General features: G+C 37.5%; 1 protein-coding gene across 1 annotated transcript in view; it reads right to left on the reverse strand.

Moving 5' to 3' along the window:
- Positions 1-25697, reverse strand: part of RSRC1 (arginine and serine rich coiled-coil 1) — a 500806-nt gene that overhangs the window by 177940 nt on the left and 297169 nt on the right. The window lies entirely within an intron of this gene.

The following is a 25697-nucleotide window of genomic DNA, read 5'->3' on the forward strand; positions in this document are numbered from 1 at the left end:
GTGCTTAGAGTTCTGATGCTATGATTGGCTAGTTTGACCACCCTGCCGGGCTCAAAAGGAGGCTTCCTAGGGGCAGAACTCTCTCTCTGACTGCTGGTTGAGGAAGATGTGCTGCTGAAAGAGACACGTGCTCCTGAGACACACTTTGCCTGGAAAGAGATGCAAGAGACATGCATTGCTGAGTGAGACACTGAGGGACCAGCACTGCTGGGAAAGAGACTGTGAGAGACTGTTGGCCGAGGGATGGTGGGCTGGGAGAGAGACTGAGCGTTTTTTTTCCCCTGAATTTGAATTGTAGCCTGTGGTGCTTCCCTAATAAACCCCATAATCTGTGAGCTCTGTGTGACCACTGCAGCGAATTATCGAACCCAGGAGAGAGGTGGTGGGTGCTTTGGGAAGAATGGTTGGAGAAATGGCTGGAGTGAGGCAGCATGTCTGTCCTTGTAGGAATAGGCCTTGGGTTACTGCTGGTAATCCTGTCTTCCTCTTGTGGGATTAGAGGAGGTCAGAACATGAGGCCTCCTTGCCCTTTTTGCAATTAGAAACTCATAATACTAATTTACTATTTTGCCTCTTATCCAATAATGACACCCCTTCACATTTAACTTTCTTGGATCTATATGGAGAAGTAGGCAAGCAACTATAAGTTGTTTTTCAAAGACAGGTCTATCTTGTCTACAACTCAAAAATATGTAACATCCAATTTTGGACAGTCATTGGAATATATTTAATATTGCACACAAAAGAAAATGAATGGGTCATTTTCATTCATTTACTCTCGAATATTCAGTGGTCTCCATTTACTCTTTCAGATAATGTCTAAATGTCTGGAGGTACTAAAATGACAATGCACTCAAATACACTCATGACAAAAACATAGCCATATAACTAACTAACAAGAGAAATTTCACCTGTGTATATAGCATACACATTTTTATAAATTAAGGTTAGAAATAACTAGTTTCTTTGATGAATTACTGTGAATACAATTTGTGCCTGACCTTCAATCAATCTAATTCTCAGATTCTTTATTTGTACTCTGGGAATGATAATATTGTTACGTTGATTTCACAGCATTGCTGTAAAGTCAGACACACTATTTGTAAAGTGATTAGTACTAAACCAAAACACCAAACTCACTGCCATTGAGTTGATTCTGACTCATAGCAACCTCTTTTGGGTTTCGAAGGTGATAAATCTTTACAGAAGTAGATTGCCCAGTCTTCCTTCCATGGAGTGGCTGGTGGGTTTGAACCGTCAACCTTCTGGTTAGCAGTCAAATGCTTTAGGCATTATGCCACCAGAGCTCCTTGTGATTAGTACAGTACCTAGTAAATAGTAAATGCTCCATAAAAAAGCTACTATAAAAAGCAATATATATTTGTTGTTTTTACTATCATTAGAATCACCTTTTTGGTGTATAGCCTCCAGCCTCACAGCAACATGCAAGCCACCACAGTCTGACAAACTGACAGATGAGTGGTGGTTATTGTTTTAAGGTATTTATTATTGTTCCATGGAATGTTACATATAAACTGCCACAACCTGGGCACATGCTGCTCCTCACTGTAACTTTTTCAGTTTTCCACATCCCTCACTGGGATCAGGTTAGGGTCAAGTCCAAGACCATTAGCTGTGGTTGTGCAGGGTAAACGTGGCCCTGAGCAGGCCCTCAGCTTTGAATTCACTATTTTTCCATGGACAGGCTTCTGGTATAGCATTTTCTTTCTGGCCCTTTTAACCACTTGGCCTTCTGCCCGAAGGCACTTGATTTGGCCTAACATTTTCCCAACTGTCCTATCATGGAAAGGATTTAAAAAGAAAGGAAAATCTCTCTACTTTTGGCCATGGTCCCGAAATGACAATCCCTTAGTTACTCCTCTCTCTGAGTTTGACTGCTATTCATTTCTGTTATTTGAATAAATTCTGCCTAAGCTTATTTAACAGATCAGATCAAGATATTTTTCCAGGAGAAAACAAAGGAAATCCCAGAACAGTGGTTCTCAATAAGCCCAGTTATTGTCTCTAGGGCACTTTGAAAGTTTGTGATGATGTTTTCAGCTGGGTGGACTACAATGGCATGGCACTGGGTGGGTACAAACCAGTGATTCTAGATGTCTTGGCATTGATTTAAAAAGAGTCATCCCGTGTCCTGCATATCTCTTGAATGTCATGCTAGACACACATGGAGGTGAAAAAAAATCTTTTTTTTTTTTTGGTAGTTATTTTAGTTGGGAACCGAATTATATATAATCAGAAAGTATTTTTTTGATGCAGGTTTAATTCACGATGAATTTTCCAGAATGTAACTACTGAGAAAACTGAAAGAATATTGTATCTTCCTTTGTTCAAAACTGTATAAGAGGTGGTCAATATTTTGGAAGACAACTTATTAAGGCAATGTCATGCATGGTAAATGAGTTGCCAAGATAGAAAACATTTGCATGTATTGTTACTGCATATGTATGTATGCAGATAATGTGTGTGGGGGTGTCTGTGTACATATATGTATATCTTATTTCAAAATGTAAAATATAAAGAAAATAGTATTTCAACATTTGAAATTGGGTTTTATCATTTCACCTGCAATTAAATAGTTACCAATATGCCTTTTACGGCCAAATTTTTTTTTTTCTAATGAAGCAACTATCAAGACAGGCAAACATTTTACAAAGAAATAGTAATATTTTGTCCAAATGTTCACCTGACCACTCTGCTCTTTTATTTCCCCATGCTTTCCATATGAAATAGTTTCTGATCTTCTTAAAATTATTAAATGCAAATATTCATTACAATCAAGTATTAACATACGACTACTTCCTTATGTTTTCTAGCAGGTTGTTGTTGTCGTGTGTTGATGGGTCAATTCCAACTCATAGTGACCTCTTATAATAGACTGCCTCATAGAGTTTCCTAGGCTATAATCTATAGAAGTAGACTGCCACGTCATTTTGCCTATGGAGCTGCTGGTGGGTTCAAACCACTGACCTTTTAGTTAGCAGCTGAGCACTTAACCATTCTGCCACCAGGGCTCCTATACAGTGATATTACAGCTAATAAATTGCAGTGTATTGCTTGATGTGGCCCTTCTAGCCATTGTCCTCCATTCTGTGATGTTTTGTAAATCCCATTATCCATGCCTGTTTGGGGTGCTGTGGTAGGTAAGGTCAGGTATCAACTTGGCTGGGCAGCTGGTAGTAGTCATTCCCTATAATGACTGGCAATCGACTCTGTGATGGGATTTACGTTAATTCTGTTGGGGCAACACAGGTGGAATGTATCTTGAGTCCTGCCTTGCTGGGGGGTATAATTCAAATCACCACCCTTAGCTTCCCTGAGGGTATACCTATGAATCTCCTGGGAAGATTCGCTCTCCCCTTGCTCCAGCTTTGTGTCTTGGATCATCCTCATCTCACCCCTGGATTTGGGACAGCAGCCGTCATCTGATCTGCTGATCGAGGGTCATCAAACCCCGCGAGTTGGGAGGATCCGCCAGACCTACTCACAGACCCGGGACTTGCCAGCCTGCCAGCCTCCACCACTACTACGTGAGATGAACCCTTGGGTGTGTGTGAGTTCTGTGAGGCGTTACAGCGAAATACAGAACCCTAAGACTGGGGAAATTACTGGGAGGAGGAGGAGGAGTTAATGTCTGAAATGATGGAGTGGCATGGTAGTTTGGACATTTGGGACATCTTTGACCTCTGCCTCATGGGGACCGGCCTCGTGCTGATCTTTCTAAGAGAAATTGTTCAAGCATAAATTAAGAATTATTTTTTTTGAAACATAAAAAACAAAAACAGACAAGCAAAAAAAAAAACCTCACTGCCATCAAGATGGATCCGATTCATAGCGACCCCTCCTTGGGTTTCCAAGGCGGTATCTCTACGGAAGTAGATTGCCCAATCTTCCTTCCAAGGAGTGGCTGGTAGGTTTGAACCACCAACCTTCTGGTTAGCAGTCAAGTACATTAGGCACTAAAGTTTATTACATTGTTTAAGTAACTTTACCGTATCTAAGAATTAATTTTAAAAAATAAAAATTTATCTCTAATTTTATAATTAAAATGAGAAAATTAATTTATGTCAGAAAAAGTTATATTGTATTAATGATGTCTCATGAAATACATCTATTCAATTAAAGTAAAGGAAGCTTCCACAGCTGTCAGCTAATATCTGGAAAAAAACAACAGAATAGAATATTGTGCTAGGTCAGTACTTCTCAATCTATTTGTTTACTTCACTGGTGACTTCATCATCTTTATCTGGCACTTTGAACACATTTAACCAAGTTTCTGAACATGTCAAAATGATAAATTATGCCTCTGAATATTCTTTTTGTTATCACCAAGGATATTTGTGCTGTGTGCATATGGGTGCATGAGTCTCTGTGTTTGTCTTTTTTGTCTATGTGTGTCTGATGTCTTCAGAATGTCTTAACAACCTCTAGTTAGGTCCTCTAGCCAGCTAATTTTGAGAAGGCTCATTTCACAATATAGTCTATACGCCAAATTAAGACTTTTTTTTTAATAACAAACATTTTTAAAATAATGAGGTAAGAGGAGAAATACTCTTTTCCTTCCTAACTAAATTATATCTCTGGTTACACACTAAAAGGTTTTCTTGACATTTTATCTGGATTTAAGATGGATGCAACATCATTATTTGTAAATATTTTCTGTATTTGAAAATGCATTGTGTTTTTACCCTTTTATTTCACAGTAGTTTAATGATTAATAAAGATATTAAGGCATCTCATCTAGTGACAAACTATGGAATTTTAAACACAAACACTGGAGACAACCAATGTATTTGGTATAGCCAAAGGAGCTACTCTAAGAATCTACATTTTGGGAAAAAATATTTGGCTTTGACATATCTGACAAGGGTCTTATCTCTAAAATTTACAGAAAACTTCAACACCTGAACACCAAAAAGACAGACAATCTAATTCAAAAATGAGCAAAGGACATGAACAGAAACTTCACTAAAGAAGATATACAGGCAACCAATAAACACATGAGGAAATACTCACAATCATTAGCTATTAGAGAAATACAAATCAAAACAACAATGACAAATCATCTCCAACAATAATAGCAAAGTTCAACAAGACAGAAAATAACAGAGGCAAGTGAGGGTGTAGGGAGACAGGAACCCTCATACACTGCTGTTTGGCTGTAAGATGGTAGAGCCACTGTGGAAAATGGTATGGTATTCCCTTAAAAAATAGAAATATTATTTGATCCAGCAATTCCATTACTAGGAATATATCCTAAAGAGGTGAGAGTTAGGATACGAATAGACACATGCACACCCATTTTCATCGCAGCAAAATTCACTATAGCAAAGAGATGGAAACAACCTAAATGCCCATTAGCAGATGAATGGATAACCAAATTATGGTACATTCATGTATGGAAGGCTATGCAACATTAAAGTATAATGAAGAACCCACAAATCATCTCATAACATGGATGAATTTGGAGGGCATTATGCTAAGTGAAATAAGTCAGTCACAGAACAACAAATATTGTATGACTCCATTATTACAGAAGGTGAAGTAAAGGTTTACACAGGAAAGGAAGTTAATTTTGTTGCTTCCTGGGGATGGGAGGGGTAGTGTGACAAGAGTGTGTGACCAGCACGGTGACAATGGGCAAAGGGAGGACACAGACACATGCACAAAAGATATAGACAAGAGAGGCAAATACTATACAAGCACAATACTGCATTACCAGTGGCAGCAAATACTAGGCTATGGGTAAATGTATAGACAGGTGAGAAGATCAGGTGAAAGAAGGTGAACAGGAATATACCCAAGACCAAGGATAGATTTGGCTGAAGATAGTCTTACATATGTATTTGTGCTACAAAATTATCCACACACATACATTACGAAAGTAACGGAAGACAAGGTTGGAGTAGATTCTCAGAGACAACCAAACACCTTGAGGCAAAGAATCACCAGGCCTACAGGCTTGGGATCACAGTCTTGGGGGACTATCATGCTCAAGTGGCACAATATAGTACATAAAATCTTGTTCTACCTCCTACTTTGGTAAGTAGCTACTGGGGTCTTAAAAGCTTTCGAGCAGCCATCTAAGATGCAACTATTGGTCTCCTCTTGTCTGAAGCAAAGAGTGAAGAAAATCAAAGTCATCTGTAAGCAATCAGTTCAAAGATATGATGGACCATGAGAACCTCAGTCTTCACAACCCTGAGATCAAAAGAACTAGGTGGTGCCTGGCTACCAATGCCAGCTGCTCAGAAAGGGATCAAAATTAGTGATCCTGGATAGAGTGAGAAGAAAAATGTGGAGAAAAAATTTAAAAACACAAAAATAACCAGAATTAAAATAATTAAAAAAAAAAAAAAAACCTATCCTACTTGTATTATTTACAAGTTTGGTCTGTTTTCTAGGCCAAAGTTGCAGCAGTCGACCTCAGTGTGCTAGATAAACCTCAGAGGGAGGTGGGGAATTTCTCTCACCGGAATTTAATAATTAAACATGACTGACTGGCTTTTAATTGCCCTGTAATACAGAAATGAGGCAGAGTATCAGATAATCCCGATACTTTTATTTTAAAGATATATAGAGATGGATGTTTCCCTAATTACTCATTTGGATAATGATTCAACTGACACATTTTAATTTAGAAGTAATAGTTAATCTTAAAAATTACAGAAAAATTATACAATTTGGATTATTTTAAAAATTTTGGAATATATGGCATATACAATTTAAAGCTGAGAGTTAATCTGCTTCAAAGGAAATATTCAATTAGGTTAAGAAGCAGAAAATTTAAAAAACAAGGAGTCCAAATTTTCTCTTTCACAGACTTCTGTCATTCATTAACTTTGTTTCAGTATAATCTAGGACATAAAATTCTCATATTCTTTAACTGTATTATTTTTAGGCAAAGCATTATAATTTATGATTTTATATTATCTCAAAACTAAAGTCATCCAGTAATTCTTTGAGTCTTCTTTGAAGCCAGGACTGTTCTTCTGCAAAGTTATTTAATGTTGGCACAAAACTAAACCAAACACTATACTTTTTCATGAAAAAAAATCACTAGGAAATTTAATTTCACATACAAACTTGTGCTATATTTTGTTACAAAACTCAAGAAACAATGTTCGTGAAAAGTCACTAGGAAATTTAATTCCACATACAAACTTGTGTTATATTTTGTTACAAAACTCAAGAAACAATATTTTCTTCATATGAAGTTTTCACAAATGGTATTTCTTCATTGTTGTCAGAGTCAATTCTGATTCATAGCGACCCTATATGACAGAGTAGAACTGCCCCACAGGGTTTCAAGGGCTGTAAATCTTTATGCAAGCAGACTGCCTCATCTTTCTCCCACGAGTGACTGGTGGGTTCAAACCACCAATCTTTTTTTTTAGCAGCCTGATGCTTTAACCACAGCAGTCATCAGAGTTCCTTGGTGTCTGGATAGCTACATTAAAGTAGTTGATTAGGCCTGGCTACCACTACTACCATCCACTCTGCCAGGGATCACAATAGGCGGTCTGGATAGAATGGGAGAAAAATGTAAAACAAAACTCAAAATCATGAAAAAGACAAGGCTTACTGGTCTGACAGAGAGTGGTAGAACCCTCGAGACTATGGCTTCTCATCTTTCAAGCCCGGAACTGAACTCATTCATTGCAGTGGCTCAACTTTCAGCCAAGCAACAGACAAGCCAAAAGGTGAATAGTAACACCAGGGAGGTTCACATCCCTCAGACCAAGCAACCATGTGAGATCAAAGAGTAGCATTTGCCCAGGGATAAAGCTCAGAAAGTGAAAGAGATAGGAAAGAAGGACAAATGGAAATGGGAAGCACAGGGAAGAAGTAGGAAGAGTGATGTTACCTTGTGGGGATTGCAATCAATGTCAGGAAACAATATGTTAATGAATTGTTGAATGGAAACCCCATTTGCTCTGTAAACTTTCACTCAAACCACAAAAAGTTAAAATAAGTGACTACTTCAGATTCTTTATATTATATTGTATAAAGACTGTAAATATTAGACACTTTCACAGAGTTCTTAAGAGGAAGAGATAAACACCCCTGTTTCCTCCCTTTGTAATCCTGTGTTCTGTAAAAAGAGATTCAGAGATGTTAAATGACTAGTCTATGGTAACAATGAATATCAGAAGAAGTGGACCATTTTCACTTGTTTAGGGGGGAGTAAGAGTAAAACATGCTAAGGCATCTGACTGCTAACCAGAAGGCTGGTTGTTCAAACCCACCAGCCACTCCTTGGAAGGAAGCCTGGACAATCTACTTCTGTAGAGCTACCACCTTGGAAACCCAAGAAGGGGTCACTATGAGTCAGAATCGACTCAACGGCAGTAAGTTAGAGCAAAACCAACCCAAATTCTCATAATATTTCTAAAGTCAGGGAAAGAGGAAGTTGGTGATCGATAACTCCAAAGTTATAAATATGTTATGGTGGGATGAATATATAATTTAATTGCATAGTTATTCCCTGCAGGCTAGAGCACTGAGAGAAAAATAATAGCCAAGAGGTCATCCCAATACAACAAAAAGTTTTAAGTATATTAATTGACTTTAAATATCCATATGTAGATATATAACTTTTTACAAACAATTAAGTCTCAAGACTATCTCAATGTGTAATTTTTGTAATATAAAATGAATGCACTATGAATTCAACAGACAATCCCCACCCTTGACCAATAAGAAAAAATGGAAAGGACATACCAGGGTACTCTTCCTCATACCAAACTCAGTACCATCAAGTTGATTCCTGCTCAAGTGACCCCTGTTGGTGTTCCAAGGCTGTAAATCTTTACGGAAGCAGACTGACTGCCTCACTTCTCTTCTGCGGAGTGGCTGGTGGGTTTGAACCACCAGCCCTTTGATTAGCAGCCAAATGCTTTAACCATTGCACCACCAGAGCTCCTCCTCACTACTGTTGAACCAAAAAAACCAACCCACTGCTATAGAGTCTATTTTGATTCATGGGACCTCCAGTACTTCAAAGTAGAACTGTACTACTTTTGGTTTTCTTGGCTGCCATGAGTCAAAATTGCCACGATGGCAACTAATAACAGCAAAAATCTTACGGAGGCAGATCACCAGACTTTTCTTCTGTGGGGCTACTGGGTTGATTTGAACTGCCATACATTGGTTACTAGCTGACAACAAACCATTTGTACCATCCAGGGACCTCATTACTACTGCCACCTCGACCCAAACCTATCTATTTTATTTAGGTTTTAATCACAGCCTAAATTTCACTTTTTTCTTTAGAAGGCTGTAATGTCAACATGCACATCTGTGTATGTATGCATGCACACAGAAGCACTTTGTAACCCATATAGAAAACCTATCTAGAACTATGTATACACTGATTAAAATTCCAGTTTGCAATAATTCAGAGTACACTGTAATATTTCTAAGTACTAACACATAAGTATTTTTCTTGGTATAATACTATTGTTTTATTATTTTTTAAAAGCTGAAATTTGATTCACATTTTGAGATGTTTCCAGAAAGTTATATATTGTAATAATATCTAACAACAGAATGCATTTTGGCCACAGACAACACCTCCTTCCTCATTTCTAATAAAAACCCCCTCTAACATATTATTATTTTAACTCTCATTTCCCGTTATTGGGTTACTAGTGAGGCTGAGCCATCTGAATTTTCTCCAGAGCCAGTTACGGCCCCATTTATGTCTAGAGGTTTCTGAAAAAGTCATTTGGAAAAACAGTAAGAGATGTGGCAGACGGATGAACAGAGAGACAAGCAAGGAAGCAAGGAGGAAGCTGGTCTGGTTCTATACCCTTCCCTGGATTCTGACTACTTTCCTTTCCCTAAGGCTAACTTTCTACTGCTCTGCTATCCTTTTTTTTTCTCTCCAGGGTCAAATCTATTTTCTTAGTGCCTGAAACTTTATAAAACTCTTTTAAAGTGATCCTAAACAATGATTATTTTCTTCTGTACTCACAGTAATAAATAGGATTAATAAACTTCCCTCACCCTCCCATCCATCCTCCCCTAAAAATTGCCCTCAGAGGTGGGAAGTGTTAACTTCTGCAGAATCTCTTGCTCAAAGTCTCCTTATGTAGAAATTAAATGACATGCTTCTATTAGAGAATGGAAGAGGTCTGGTGAAACACTGGTTAAGCACTCAGCTGTTAAAGGAAAGGGTGGTGTTTTGAATCCACCAGCCACTCTGTGAGAGAAAGATGTGGCAGTCTGCTTTCGTAAAGATTAAACTCATTCCCAGTCCAGTTAATTCAAACTCACAGCAACACTACAGGACAAAGGAGAGCTACCCCAGAGGGCTTCCAAGGCCTTTACTGCCCCCCCCCCCCCGAGATTCTTTTCTGTGAAGATTACAGCCTTGGAGACACTCTGGGGCAGTTCTCCTCTACCCAATAAGGTCAATATTACCGGGCAAAAGGTGAAGGGTAGAAATCCACCTAGAGGAGCCTTGAAAGGGAGGCATGGTAATCTAGTTCTGAAAGATCAGTCATTGAAAACCCCACGCAGCACAGTTCTACTCTGAAACACATGGGGTCACCACAAGTTGGAATCAACTCGGCAGCAATGGTTTTGGTTTATAAGAGAATAAAATCTAGTATCTTAATGTCCATAATGAGGTCAGAAAGTTGCCACAAACTAAGACAATTTTAAACTGATATAAAACAGGTACACGCTCAAATCTCGTCCATAGGCTGCAAGCAAACCTCTCTATGTTTGCTATTCTGTTCAAGTTACACATTAACTCAGAGGTCCTGGCCTGCATGGTCAGTAAAGAACCTCATCTTTGGCGGCTGGTACGTAGAGAGTATATACAGAGTAATGGAGAGTAAAAACCTAACCTTTTTCTCTGCTGTCTTCATCAAGCCTAGAGCAGTTAAAGTAAGGACTAGCCTAAGAGAGAGATTATTTCTAATTTTGGCAGGCTTTCAGGAAACTGAAAAGAATAACAATCACTCTTCCTCTTTCCTGTTTGCTCTATTCTAGTTATAATGATTAGGACCTCTGGTAGCACAGGGCCTAAGGCACTTGACTGCTAACCAGAAGGCTGGACGTTCAAACCCACCAGACACTCCTCAGAAGGAAGATTGGGCAATCTACTTCTATAGTGATGCTGCCTCGGAAACCCAAGGAGGGGTTGCTATGAGTCGGGTCCAACCCGATGGCACACAACAACAACAACAAGTTAAATAAAACATAGGTAATACGCCTAGCACTAATATATGGTGCTAATTTTCCTTTCTTTTCAGGACAAACATGTGAGAAAATTGGGGAACCACCACAATTTGCATGGTAGGAAGGAAAACAGAGAGATTTTTTTTTTTTCCATTCCTGTCAGCATGTTATTGCCCTCTTCTCTATCTTAGATTTTAATCCCACATCAACCTCCAAAATTAACTAACAACAACAACAATTTGGTTATATTTGAGGTTCTTAGTTTCTTTGTAATGGCATGTTGGTCCTATAATGTATCCTCAAGGAAGTATGTCACTATAAGACCCATGTTAAGAGTGGATTTGCTATATTACTCTATTAAAGAGCCTTTTTAAGATGGAAATATTGTTCTAATTTTAGAATGTGAATTTATTGGGTAAACAGAAATTTGCCTCATAGGGAAGACGAAAATACATTAAAGTTATTGAGTTAGAACTTGTTTTTGTTAAATAAAATGTTAGAAACCCATACATTATACTTTTCCTATTTTCTTTTTTAATAAATACATGGAAAAAATATCTTAAAAAAGGGCATATTGGTATATCACCCTGAAAAGTAAAGATGATGCTTACAAGGTGAAAAGATGCCAAACTGCTTTTAAAAACACCTTTCTAAAGCATATACTCTATACTCTATATGCTTTCTTGAAACAAACAATACCTTAAAAAATTTATCCACTCAATACCTTGTAATCATCTCTAAATCTAATGGGACCTAAACGTATTTCATCAGAGATGAAATTCTTCAATGACTGCTAAAATGAGAATCAAAAAATTATTATAATCTAGTAGTTTGGCTTGCAGCAAACATTAATCAGAAGTCATAATAAATCCACATGCTTCTTTAGACAGCACATTAGTCAAACAGTTTTCTATGATAACGACACTGACTAATGGGCTCTGAGTTAGAAGGGTCAATCATAAACTCATCAAATGCTTCATTTAATTTCTTAATTTGGAAAAACACAATTTGTTTATGGGAAAGATATCAGGTGTTCGTGAATGAATAATGGCTATGAAACCAAACTCCATTAATCAGCTCATGATTACAAATGACTTAGAGATTGTTTATTCTAATTTCATTCATTTGGGTCAACAAAGAAAACATGAGCAAATGAAACCATTTGGAAAAAAATGGCACACTTATTTTTCCATATTTAATAAGGCAATGATAAATACTCTTTCAATAACTGTATCAAAAGGACTTTATTACTCAGGTTGATACTATTCCTTTTTACAACTGAGCTGCAAATACATATGATTTATAATGAGACCGGGTAAGAAAAAAATAAACAGTATACTCTTCAATGCTACCAAAGTTATATTTCTTTTATAGGACTTCTTATTCCTCAGGCAAAAGTAGTCACTCCTGTGTTTCCACTTTGTAACATTATACTTTGGCCGACATACCAAAAACCAAACCAAACTCACGGCCGCTGAAGTGAATCTGACTTATAGCGACCCCTCCTTGGGTTTCCAAGGCAGTATCACTACAGAAGTAGATTGCCAACCTTCCCTCCAAGGAGTGGCTGGTGGGTTTGAACCACCAGTTAAGGATAAAACAGACAAATAGTTTAAAGTACTATGTTACACCACAAGTATTTCTTTGTACAGCTCTTTCCTATACTACAGTATCAGTTCAAAAGTCAAAAAATCACACCCATTGCCATCAAGTCAATTCCTATTCATAGTGACCATAGCTATAGGACAGAGTAAAACCACGGGGTTTGCAAGGCTGTGAATCTTTACGCAAGAAGAGTGCTTTATCTTACTCCTACAGAGTGGCTAGTGGGTTTGAACCACCAACATTTTTTAGTTAAAAGCTGAATGCCTTAACCACTGTGCCACCAAGAGCTCTATATGAGTTCAAAGGGGGCAGGAATAGTGTTTTAGGAATCTCTGTATTCCCATCACTTAGACAAAGGATGGGAACTCTGGTGGTGTAGTGCCTAAGGCATTTGACTGCTAACCAGAAGGCTGATGGTTCAAACCCACCAGCCACTCCTCGGAAGGAAGATTGGACAATCTACTTCTGTAGTGATGCCGCCTCGGAAACCCAAGGAGGGGTTGCTATGAGTTGGATGTTGGATCTGACTCTATGGCAGTGAGAGTTGGAGTCAAAGGACTAGATGTCTCTTGGAGGTGCAAACAATTAAATGCTCAGCTGCTAAGTGAAAGGCTGGAAGTTCAAATCTGCTCCACCCTCCCCAGAGGTGTTTTGGAAGAAAGTCCTGGTGGTCTACTTCTAAAAGATCACAGCCACTGAAAAGCATATGAAGTGCAGTTCTACAAGGAGTCATCATGAGTTGGAATCAACTTGATGGCAACTGGTTATTATAAGGCCTGGATCAATTTGTTTCTGTTCTAAAAACAAGTAGCCTACTGTGTAAAGTTTTGATTAACTAAATAAATTCAGTGGCAATAATATTTGGAGTGTTCTGCATTACTTTGAAAGCATCCACAGACAATCAACAAAGGAGGAAGCAAATGCCATATGTGGTGGTGAAGTTTGTGTGTCAACTTAGCTGGGCCTTGTTGAGTGACTGGGCAGCTGGATGTAGTATTCCCCATGATGAGACTGGTAATCAACTCCATGGTAGAATCTACTGTGAGCAGCTGAGTAGGTGCCTTTGGGTATGTGGTCTGCTTCCCGTATATAAGAAGCAGCTTGGGGAATGGTCTCTAGCTTATGGCATGCTTGGACCCTGCATATAGCACCTTGTTGTTGTTCAGCAGCCTGCCATGCTCTGCCGACCTTGGAACTTACAACAGACTTGAATTAATGGTCTGCCGTGTGGTTTGGTAACATTGGGACTGTGCCATTTTATTTATCGACCTTGGGCTTGTTAGCCTCAGCAGTCAGTAGCTGCCTGAGTGACGAGATGCCTCTAGCTTCAGAGAGCCAGGAGCAAGAGGCAGAGCTGAAGACCAAGGTTGAAGGGCTTTCACACAGCCCCTAGATCCTGGCACTTTGAACTTGGACTTACAGCCTCCCGAACTGTAAGAGAATAAACTCCTGTTTGTTCAAGCCATCCCATTGGTGGTATATTATTGACAGAGCAGCATTAGGTAACCAGAACACCATAATTTTTTAATTACTAAAAGATAGCTGTTCTGCCTTTGCCTTCTCCCTGCTGTCACTAAATAAGGTAATGGGCTTCTCAGTTATCCAGGCCTACCAACTAATCCATTAGGCATCAGGTGCTGTGCTGTAAAGTTTTATTTGCCTCCCATGATCCACTCTGTACCCTCCTCCACCCAGTCCTGGGTTGATGAACTTTTTTTATTTTTATTTTTATTGTGATTTGGGTGAAAGTTTACAAAGCAAATTCATTTTCCATACAGCTGTTCACATACACTGTCTCATGACATTGAGTGCAAGTTCCCACAATGCAAATGATGAACTGCATTATCTAGGTTCACTTGTCCTTGAGCTACTGTTTAGGTTGGGCAATAGAAGACACTGCAGAGAGATCAATTATAGGGTGATAGAAGAGAGGCTGGGTTTATTTCTTGCTTGTCTGTGGCTTGGCATAAGTTGTCTTTCTCTACTGAAGGCTCAGTTTCTGCTCCAGTGACCTTCTCTTATGGTTACAGCTCTCATCAGATTCTGTAACTAAACCTTCCTCCTTTTTTTTTTTTTTTTTTTTCAGGCCTAGAAGTGGTAAGGACCCACAGCTGTGTCTAGGCCAGGAATCTTGATGGTTCTTCTTAAAACTGCCCAAACTTTTCTAAATAGTCCTTTCACTAAACTACTTCAATTATGTCTTTCTGTGTTCTATCCTATCCATCTCAGCTCCCACACTGTGCTGCACACATGCTCATCCTTGGCTCCCCATCCCCACCTTAGAGGTTTAAGGCATACCTGTAACCAGTGTCAGATAACTCAATAAGTAAGCATGGGCTTAATTATGATTACTTACTAACCATATCAAAGATTCTACTTCTAGGTATAGCTGTCATCTGTCTCTCTCCCAATCTACAGCACCTTCCTACAGAATCAAAGCCTCTTTTCAAATTTATAGTCCCTGACAGGCAATACTACCCAGTAAGCAAGTCAAGCACAGACTAACTGGTGTTTACTAATCTGTAGTGAACAGTAAGTCCATGCTTGCCTTGCTTATTGGGTAATCCACTATAACCTACAGAAAGAAAGTAAGCACAATATTGGCCTTTCCATACTGCCCCAGCATGCTGGTTCATACTACTGTGTCTCATAAAATTCAGACTGTTTTAGGGAACACCATGGTAACTGTTTCTATTCCTGACTTTATACTTAGACCCCTTAATCTTGCACTATTGATGTTTGGTGAAGATAGTTTCTTGAAGTCTTATCTGATTCCTGTTCCTCATTTCAACTCTTAGTGCTGACCTACTGAGACCTAGATTAGGAAAAATAGAAAATTATTTTCACTAATACAAAATAAAGTTTCTAATAACCAGCAGCCTATAATGAGTGGGCTATTTCATAAATGAGTACAAATAAATCTTTTCTAAATAAAACATACATGCAATTAATGCTTCTCATTTAAATAAACCCTTTTCCATAGAGTTGTTTTTTTAAAAAAAAATCCTGAAGACACTGTAAGGAACACATGTCCCATGGACCTGCACCTATGGGGATAGAAGTGTTTCATAACTTAACTCTCAAATGCTAACCTACTAATCTTCCATCCCTTAAATTGCCCATTTGTGACTGATAAATTTCCACAATGTATTATAAAATTCTACCTTATCTTTAAGGTTTCAATTACAAAAGAAATACAAGTTTATTTTTTAATAAAATCAAAACACTACAGAAAAGTAGAAAATGAAGGTACACTATCACTATGACCATTACTCTCCTCCCTATCATAGTTTGTTGAATATCTTTTCAGGGCTTTTTCTATGCTGCATCTTCAAAACTACACACAGCTATACAAAAAACATATGAAATCATCCATATATAGACATCATATCTGTATATGTACATATACCTTCTGCATGGTGTTTTATTTCTCATGAATAATTCAATAAACAATATCTTTCCCTGCTATTTGGCACATGCAGCTCTTTTTTCTTTAAAGTCTGCACAGTATTTTCCTGTATCTCCATGTGTTCTTCAACAGTGTTACTAATTCCTTCATCCTTTCCTTCATGAGTCATAGCATCACTACGGACATCAAAACATGAATTAAAGGTTGGGGTGTGAAACAGTGATGTCCTTAAGGGATCTTGTATAGACATTCACCAGTTACTAGGCTTCTGTAGTTTTTTACATCTTTGGACTATTTATAATTGGCCTGTCTTCTTTTCTGCATTCTGTTGGATCACTTTCTTTGAAATGAGCAAAATACTGATCTCTTCTTATTGGTTGACCACGTAGTTGTCTTCCAAATTTCTTGGCACAGATGAGTGAGCACCTCAAGCTCTGTAGCCATTTGATGAAACATTCCAACTGGTATTTCATCAACTCCTGGAGCCTTCGGTGCATCTTGCACTTCTTCCTTCAATACCATCAATTCTTGATGGTATGCTACCTCCTGAAATCGCTGAATGTTGACTAATTCATTTTAGTACAGTGACTCTCTGTATTCCTTCCATCTCTTCTGATGTTTTCTGTGTCTTATAATACTTTGCCTATAGAATCCTTCAATTTTGCAACTCAAAGATTAAATATTTCTTCAGCTCTTTCAGCTTGAGAAATACCAAGCGTGTGCTTCACCTTGGTTTTCTAACTGCAGGTCTTAGCACATTTCATTATAACACTTTGTCATTTCAAGCTGCCCTTTCAAATATTCTGTTCAGCTCTTTTATTTCATCATTTCCTGGGTTCACTTTAGCTACTATACATCCAAGAGAAAGTGTCAATGTCTCATCTGACATCTATTTTAGTCTGTTCTTCCTTTCCTGTCTTGTCAACGACCTTTTGTTTCTTCAAGTATGATATTCTTGATGTCAATCCACAACTCATCTCGTTTTTAGTTATTGGTGTTCAGTGCATCTAATGTATTCTTGAGATGGTAAATTCAGATAGGATATACTTAAGGTCATACTTTAGCTTTAGTGGACTTAATTTTTTTCAATTTCAACATGAACTTATATTCGAGCAACTGACAGGCTGTTCCACGTCAGCTCCTTGCCATGATAGTTGATATTTAGCTTCTTCATCACATCTTCAAAGTCCTCTGGTGTAGTGCCTAAGGCATTTGACTGCTAACCAAAAAGTTGGTAGTTCAAACCCACCAGCTGCTTTGTGGAAGGAAGATGGGACAATTTACTCAATAAAGATTTACCACCTTGGAAACCCAATGGAGGTCGCTATGAGTTGGAACTGACTCAATGGCAGTGGGTTGGTTTTGGTTTTTATCATCTCTTTCTACATATGTAGTCAACTTTATTCCTGTGTATTCCAACTGGCAAGGTCCAGATGTACAGTTGCCATTTATGTCATAGAAAAAAGATATACATGATGAATAAGTCATTGGTCTTATAAAATTCTATCATGTGATTTCTGGCATTATTTCTATCAATAAAGGCATATTTTCCAGCTATTGATCCTTTTTCCTCGTTTCTAACTTTTACATTCTAATCAAGTAAAATTTTCCTGAAGATAATTCAAATATGGTTGCAAAGAACTGCCAGATATATAAGCAGTATTCACAAGAAGATATCCCTGCTATCAGACAGATTTTGGTGGAAAATAATTATCTTTATGGAAGAATTATCTTTAAAATGGTACCACAACAGAATAGCTCTTCAGAGAGAAAAAGTATCTGTCATCAGTATCAACATTAAATTCCAGAAAAATGCAAGATCTGTGAGAATATTCATAAAAATATAAAAACAACAGCCAAAAGAAATACTGAATTACTTATCTAATAGCTGGAAAAGCAATGACACCAGAGCACTCATGTTTTTGTCGAACACTTTGTGGATAGTTGTCCTTCAAGTGTGAAAGCTATAAGAAAAGTTTTAAATATGCAACTGAAGAAATAACACACAAACCCTTTTTTAGGAATCTAGTAGAGGATTAAGTTTTAGCCAATGACTGGTATGATTTCAGCAAAAGGACGAATGGTGACAATTCTATATGTTTAATATTTAATTACAGATCTAAGGTTGAAACAAAAATAGAGACAAAGATGGAAGAAACTCTGTAAGTGTTTTATGTTTTGAGATAGTAGAAATGATGTTACTAAAACAATGGAGAAAGGAAAAAGAAAAGGAAAGCAAGTAGAGTAAGCTTATTGTGAAGTAAGCAATAGGGACAGTCAAATAATAAACCAAATAAGCAAAAGGTCAAGTAAGAAAGCAGGGACACTCAGAGCTCTAAATAAAAGTAAACAATGAAAGAACAATACAAACCCACCTAAATACAAGGAAAAAAGCAAAGAAAAGACATTATACAGAGAAACAAGTAAATATAGTGTAATACAAAGCACAATTATAAAAAGATATGACAAATTTAGATAATACATATTAGTCATACTAATAAATATGAACAGGTTCAATTCACCTACAAAAAGGAAAAGATTTTCAAATTTGTTTAAAAAGAGAGACCTTACTGTATGTTGTATGCAAATGACAAAACAGAAAAATGATTCAGAAAGTCTAAAATTAAAGGCATGAGCAAAAGAACAAAAGGCAAATGAGAACAATGAAGCAGGATTTGGGATTCTGATATTAGACAAGCCAAAAATGTTAATATAAGGTATTTTTTACTGCTAAAAGGAACAACTGAAAAGGAACAAACCAATGCAGTATTCCCTTGTTCTGTTCAAATGACTGGTCTATGTCCAGGTTCCACATGAGCACAATTAAGTGTTCTGGGATTGCTATTCTGCACAATGTTAACCACAATTTGTTATGGTCCACACAGTCAAATGCTTTTATTTTTCTTCCTGATCTGCTCCACAGGATTTTTTAATACCTAGAAAAAGTAGCCCTTTTTGCTATTATTATTATTATTACCCGAAAGTGACTGGGGAACTCTTTATTACCCAAGAATGACCTGAGAAGCAGAGTGTCCTGATTGGAATTTCATGTGGCTCTAGAGATGGAGGGTAGCAGGACTGTTTAAGCTTGAAGTACAGTGGCTGATATAATGATGTTGCTTTCTGTCTTAGTTTGCGCTTGACAACTAAGCCCCAAGGTTGGCAGTTCAAATCCACCTAGCAGTACATGGAAGACAGGCTTGGCAATCTGCTTCCATCAAGAATACAGCCAAGAAAACCCAAAGGAGCAATTTCATCCTGTAACACATGGGGTCACTATGAGTCGGAATTGACAGCAAGGGGGTTTCTGTCTACATCAAGTATAGTTTAATTATTAAATCAATTGCATGTTGTTGTTGTTATTTGCCGTTCCAAGGCAATATCACTACGGAAGTAGGATTGCCCAACCCTCCTGCCAAGGAGTGGCTGGTGGGTTTGAACTGCTAGCCTTCTGGTTAGCAGTTAAGTGTCTTAGGCACTATGCTACCAGAGCTCCCAATCGATTGTGTAGGGTTCTCCGAAAAGACTGGAGACTTTAGAAGAAAAAGTAAGTGTTTTATTACAGTCAAATTGGTTTTTTTTTGCATAGTCAATAAAACATAGGTAAACATCTCTCTGGTATTATCTGCTTTCAGCCCAGATACATCTAATATCAGCAATGATATCTCTTGTTCCACCATCCTCTTGTGAATCTGGATTGAATTTCTGGCAGTTCACTGTCAACGTACTGCTGCAACTGTGTTTGAAGTATCTTCAGTGAAATTTTATTTGCGTGTTACATTAATTATATTGTTCAATAATTTCCACATTCTGTTCAATCAGCTTTCTTTGGAATGGGTACAAAATGGATGTCTTCCAGTCAACTGGCCAGGTTAACTATCTTCCAAATTTCCTGGCCTAGACAAGTGAGTGTTTTCAGTGTTTCATACATTTATTGAAACACCTCAGCTGATATTCTGTCAATTCCTGGAGTCTTGTTTTCACCAATACTTTCAGTGCAGCTTGGACTTTTTCCTTCAATACCATTGGTTTTTATTGATCTCTATAGCCTAACAATAGGAAATAAATTTTTTCTCAAGTGTATGTGGAATATTCACAAAATTTAAAAAAGCATTAGTATATTGCATAAGGTAGAAATATAATATAATATAATATTATATTATATATATATATATATATATATACAATCAAAGCAAAATAAAGCTGGCAATTAATAACAAAATCAAATTACCAAAAGGTTCATTACCTGGAACTTAAAACAGCTTTAGATAAAGAAAAATTATAGAAGTCCTACAATATAATAACAAAAACACTACACTCAGAATTTATGGGTTACATATATAACAGTGATGAGAGAAAAATGCAAATTAAAGTCTTAGCAAGAATGAAAATAAATGAGGTAAATTGTCAACTCAAAAAGCCAGGGGGGGAAAAATAAGTGTAAGGAAGGAAATAATAAAGATAAAAGCAAGTGGGAAACAGAAAAATGACAGATCTAGTTCATTATTAAAATTCTCACTTTAAAATATTAATTAAAGTATCTAATAAAAGCAAATATACAAAATTAGAAACAGAGAAAAATCATCATTGAAAGAATAAAATTAAGAAACCCAGAAGAGAATACTGTGGAAGATGTCTATGCAAGTAAGTTTGAAAACATATAAAAAAGGTAATTTACTAGGAAAATCCAGTTTACCAAACTGATTAGAGGACAGAAAGCTAAAACAAATCATGTTCCACAGAAGAAACAGAGAAATTATCACAGAAGTTATATATACTTAAATCTGAAAGCAAATACCCAAGAGCTTGGGCTACTAGAAGCTGCTGGAAAAGACAGGAAAGGATCTTCCCCTAGAGCAGACAGAGAAGGCACAGTTCTGCCAACGCTCTGAATTCTGGCAGCCTCCAAAACTGTGAGACAATTAATTTCTGTTCTTTAAAGCCTTTACTTGTGCTTTTGTTATGGCAGCCTTAGGAAACCAAGATCCAGACAAACTGAGTCATAAAGCCAGCTTTTTTCTTAATGGGGAAACAATAGAGGCATTTCCACTAAGGATCAAGATAAAGGCAAAGATATCACCATCCCTACTACTATTTAACCCTGGATTAAACTTTAAAAAAAAACCCCAAAAAACTCACCACCATCCAGTCAATTTTGACTCATAGCGACCCCCCTTGGATTAACTTAGAGGCATAAAAATTGGAAAAAAAAGAAGTAAAAGACTTTCTATTTGTGATGATGTTAATACATGTGAAAATCATGAGGGAATCAATGTCAAAACTTACTCAGACAATACAACAATTTAGCAAGGTAGCAGGATTTAAATAAACATACAGAACTTAATAAGTCAGTCTGGTGATATAATAATTAAGTCTTCAGCTGCTAACAAAAAGGTTGGTGGTTTGAACTCACCAGTTGCTCTGTGGGAGAAAGATGAGGCAGTCGGCTTCCATAAAGATTTATAGGAGCAGTTCTACTTTGTCCTATAGGGTCACTGTGAGTTGGAATTGATTCGATGGCAGTGAATTTTTGTTGTTGTTATTCTAGGCACTGTAGATACAACAATGAATGGAACAGATGAAAATCTTTGACCTAATGCAGCTTACATTCTAAGTGAGGAAAGGTAAATAATGAAAAAGATAAATAAGCAAATTTTAGATGATAGAGGTGCTAAAAACAGAAACTAAAGCAAGCAAAGAGGACAGGTAGTATGTATGGGAGGGAGGGGGGCAAGGAGTACAATTTATCAAGGTGGCATTGGAGCAATAAACTGAAGGAGATAAAGCAGTAAGCTAGGTAGCTGTTTTAGGGGAAAACATTCCAGCAGAAGAACAGCAAGTCTAAAGTCAATGCAGAGGGAGGTGCCTGCTGAGACTGAGGAGTATAGAGAAGGTGAACATGGATAGAACAGAAAGAGTGATCCTATAGGGCCAGTAGAAGGATTTTGGCTTTAACTCTGATGGGAAAGACAGTGGAGAAGAGTGGTATTTCTGATTTAGGCTTTAAGAGGATCATTCATCCTGGCTGCTGCACTAGAAGATAAACTATAGTGGGGTCATGAGAAACAGGGTGACTAGTTAAGAAGCTATTGCAATAATCTAGGTGAGAGTTTGTGATGGCTTTGTCCTAGGGAAATGGCAGTGGAGGCAGTGAGATAAAAGATTTTGTGTATGTTTTGATGGCAGAACCCCCAAGAATTGTTGATGGATAAATTGTTGATGCAAAAAGGAGCTCTGGTAGAGTAGTGCCTAAGGCACTTGACTGCTAACCAGAAGGCTGGCAGTTCAAACCCACCAGCCACTCCTCGGAAGGAAGGGTGGGCAATCTACTTCCGGAGCGATACTGCCTCGGCAACCCAAGGAGGGTTCACTATGAGGTGGGTCCGACTCGACGGCACATAACAACAACAACAACAAGGTGCAAAATGGAGGAGAATGAGTACCATCAGGAATGACGTGAAGGGCTTTGGACTAAGTGGAAGAATGGAGTTTCCATTTATTGAATCTGGGAAAACCTCAGGAGAAACATATTTGAGGTGGAGGTAAGAATGAGGGGATCAGTTTTAGACATCAGTTTGATATGTCAGACATTCAACTGGCGATTTCTGATAAATACTTAGGTATGAGTCCACAGTGGAGACAGATATTTGGGAGTCAAAAGGATCTACTAAATGATAGTGTCTGCCACTATGCTACCAGAGCTCCCCAAAAGCCATGAGCCTAGATGAGGTTATCAAGGGAGTCTATCATAGACAGAGAAGAGACCAAGTCCAAGGACTAATTGTAGGTACCTCCAACACTTCAGTGAAGGGGAAGAGCTAACAAAACGGACTGAAGAGTGGTGTCCTAGAAGGAAGGAAAAGTGAAAAACTGTGTCAAATACTGCTGAAATAGGAGGGACTGAGAGCAACATGAATATCATTTCCAGAGACCCTGGGTGGCCCAAACAGTTAAGCACAAGCTTGACTACTAGACGAAATGTTGGTGGTTCAAACTCACCCAGAAGTGCCTCAGAAGACAGGCCTAGAGACTTGCTTTTGAAAAGTCAGAGCCTTCAGAACCCTATGTAATAATTCTACTCTGCACACATGGGTCATCGTGAGTTGGAACTGACTAGATGGCAACTAAGAACAGCAAAGGTAACCAAAGCACCTGGCCCAGGACAGCCACTCAACAAAGTTCAAGCAACTGACCATTTCCACTTGGAAATGACTATTATCAGTGAGCTTGATAAGAGCAGTTGGAGTGACACAGTGTGGAGAAAAGCCTGATTGGCTTGGGTTCAAGAGAGATTTGAAGAAAAACCAGAACTAGAGTGTAGAGATTACTTATCTTGATTATCTTTGCTTTCAAGAGCGAAAAGCAATCTTCCAATCTCATACATGAATTTGCGACAGAGCTAAAAGAACTCATACCCCTATTTTATTGAGACAAAAAATGTATTGTTAAGAGTTGTGTCTAAGCATGCCAACATGATTCAGTAGCAAGGCCAGTATCAGAAGGTCTGTTATAAGTAGGGCACTGCATTATTCTCTTTCCCTTAAATGAAATTAATTTAAATTATTTTAAATTAATTTAATTCAAAAGGCAAAAGATGCTGCCTGACTAGCATGCTCTTTCTCTGTCCTTCCCACAGATGCATTCTCATTCTCAATCAGATGGCTGATCAAATGCCACTTCAAAAAGAGGTGTGGATCAAGCATAACACAGTAAATACCACAGTAAATACCAATGTGTACATAATGAAGTTGCTTCAGTGTTTTCAATTAGAAGAACATGGAAATAGTAACCAAAAGGTGTTAAATATACATCCTATATTATTACTTTCAGAACAACTGTCAACTCCAACATGCTTTAAGTACTGTTCACTGAAAATATTGGAGAAATTATTATGGAACAGCACAGCCTGATAATTTCTTGTGAGCAAAAAGTTCAAGACTGCTTTTAACTCTTACTTTGAGTTTTAACTTGAATGGTATATAAATGCATACCTGCCCAGTTTACTAGTGACATTCATTCATTTGTCCAACCAATTAGGAATAAGCAAGGGATTCTAACACCAGAATATTGTGCTAGTGACCAAGGAATACAAAGCTGACAGGCTACAGCTTAATAGAGGGAATCATGCATGTAAATGGTTCTATTGAAGTATTTGTAATTGCTATGAATACAGGCTACAAAAAAAAAAAAAAAAACCCAACAAAACAACTTGCCATCAACTTGATTCTGACTCATAGTGATCCCATAGGGTAAAGTGGAACCACATAGGGTTTCCAAGGCTGTAAATCTTTATGGAAGCAGACTGCCTAATCTTTCTCCTGCAGAGCGGCTGGTGGCTTCCAATGGCCGATCTTTTGGTTAGCAGCCATATGCTCTCATCGCTGCATCACCAAAGCTCTTCATAGGCTACAGTATTACATAAAACAAAATTTTAGAAAATCAAACCTAACAATAAATAGAAATACATCAGAACTTAAGTGGTGTTTTCCCAGGAATATAAGTAAAGATTGGTCTACATTGAAAACGAATCAGTGAAATCCAACTTTATCAGTAGACTAAGGAAGAAAATATGTAGGATCATCTGAATAGACGAAGAAAACACAGAATTTGGCAAAATACAATATCTGTTCCTGATTAAAAACTCTAAGCAAACTAGGCATAGACGCTAAAGGTTCCTTGACCTAAAAAGGGCATCTATAAAAGACGTATAGTTAACATCTTGCTTAATGGTAAGACTAAATGCTTTGCCCTAAGAGAAGGAACTGTACTGGAAGTTCTTCAGGGTAATAAGGCAAAAATAAATAAAAGACACCTGCATTTGAAAGGAAAAATGAAACTTTCTCTGTTTATAAGTGTAAGGATTGCCTGTAGATAAAATCCCAAAGAATCTTTAAAAAAGTAGTAATTTCTGAGTTTAACAAAATTGCAGAATACAAGTTTAATATTAAAAATTAAATTATAGTTCTAGATACCAGCAATGAACAATCATAAATGGAAACTAAAACATAATATTTATAAAAGCATGAAATAATTAGGAATAAATCTAACAAAATACATACAACATCGATATGCCAAAGAAAATAATCAAAGAAGACCTTAAGAGTTACACCATGTTCATGGATTGGAAAACTTAGTATCACTAACATGTCAATTCTCCCCAAACTAACAAGTAGAGTTAATGCAATTCTAATAAAAATCCCATCTGTTTTTTTTTTTTTTTTTTTTTAGGAAGGGATGGAAATCAATAATCTTCTCTAAGATTTATATAGAAAGGGAAAATATTTTGAATTATTAAAGCAATTCCTAAAAAGAAGAGCTTGGTGAACTCCAAGCAGATTGCCAAAGAAATTGTGAATCCTGAAGATGAAAGACAAGGAAATAACCGTGAAAACAGCAAAAGAAAAAACAAGGGGGGAGGGGTTCTCAATCAGATTAAGTGCTGAGTAATATATAGAAGGAGCTCTGGTAGCAT

Source organism: Orycteropus afer, unplaced genomic scaffold, assembly GCF_000298275.1.
Source record: "Orycteropus afer afer isolate SDZICR_OR568_19922 unplaced genomic scaffold, OryAfe1.0 scaffold00109, whole genome shotgun sequence".
NCBI lineage: Eukaryota > Metazoa > Chordata > Mammalia > Tubulidentata > Orycteropodidae > Orycteropus > Orycteropus afer.